Source organism: Corvus brachyrhynchos, unplaced genomic scaffold (assembly GCF_000691975.1).
Source record: "Corvus brachyrhynchos isolate BGI_N302 unplaced genomic scaffold, ASM69197v1 scaffold79, whole genome shotgun sequence".
Lineage (NCBI taxonomy): Eukaryota > Metazoa > Chordata > Aves > Passeriformes > Corvidae > Corvus > Corvus brachyrhynchos.
This window is the reverse complement of record NW_008240023.1, coordinates 205,963-206,764: the sequence shown is the minus strand read 5'-3', so window position 1 is coordinate 206,764 and position 802 is coordinate 205,963. Positions and strand designations below refer to the sequence as shown.

The 802-nt window shown below is 61.5% G+C and overlaps 1 protein-coding gene across 1 annotated transcript in view; it reads left to right on the top strand.

The window, feature by feature from the left end:
- Nucleotides 1–802, top strand: part of COL18A1 (collagen type XVIII alpha 1 chain) — a 25,589-nt gene that overhangs the window by 1,270 nt on the left and 23,517 nt on the right. The window lies entirely within an intron of this gene.

Below are 802 nucleotides of genomic sequence, written 5' to 3'. Positions count from 1 at the left end.
CTGCTCCCCGGCTGTAGCCCCTCGGTCCCCGTAACCCCCCCGCCATGCCAGGGCTTCTGCGAGGCCGTCAGAGACCTGTGTTGGACTCACTTGGCGGGCGGGCCCCTGCCTCTGCCTTGCGATGCTCTCCCTGAGGAGGATGAAGGGTTTTCTTGTGTCTTTATTAATGCTTCTGCAGGTAACGTGGCTGAGGGACGTCCCTGTGTTGTGTGTCCCCTCCCCCAGCTCCCCCAGGTGCTGGGGGACGCTTCTGCCTGGTGCCCATGGGAGGCTACTGAGTCCAAAATCACTTTCCATCCAGCCCTGGCTTTTCCAAACAGAACCAGCAGGTTTGGGCTCCCTCCGCGAGGCTGAGCATCACTCCTGGTGAATCACAGTGGCCAGCACAGGGGATGCTCCCCCAGCACATCGTGCTGGCATTCAGGGCTGGCTTCCCGGTGCCACGGGGCTTTGGGGTGTCCATCTTGGGGTTGGGACACTTGGAGCAGGAACAGGGCAAGGACCCGGACCCCGTGAGCACCCAGCCACAGCACCGTGGTGGTGAGGAGGTTTCAAGGTGACCCCTGGCCGTGCCCACATGCTTCCCTCCCCCGGAGCAGCCCTTTGGGGTTAATGATTCACCCGATGGCGGCTAATGTTTGATCCCGCTGCTTGGAAAAGGGGGAGAGTTACTTCGCCTGCAGCTTCTTCCTTCGGTAGCTGTGACCTTCCTGTGTGTCAGCCAGGGAGCCAGACAGGGCAGGGGGGTGAAGGACGGGAGCGGGGGGTGACTGATGCTTGGAGAAATGCAGTTGGGATGAAA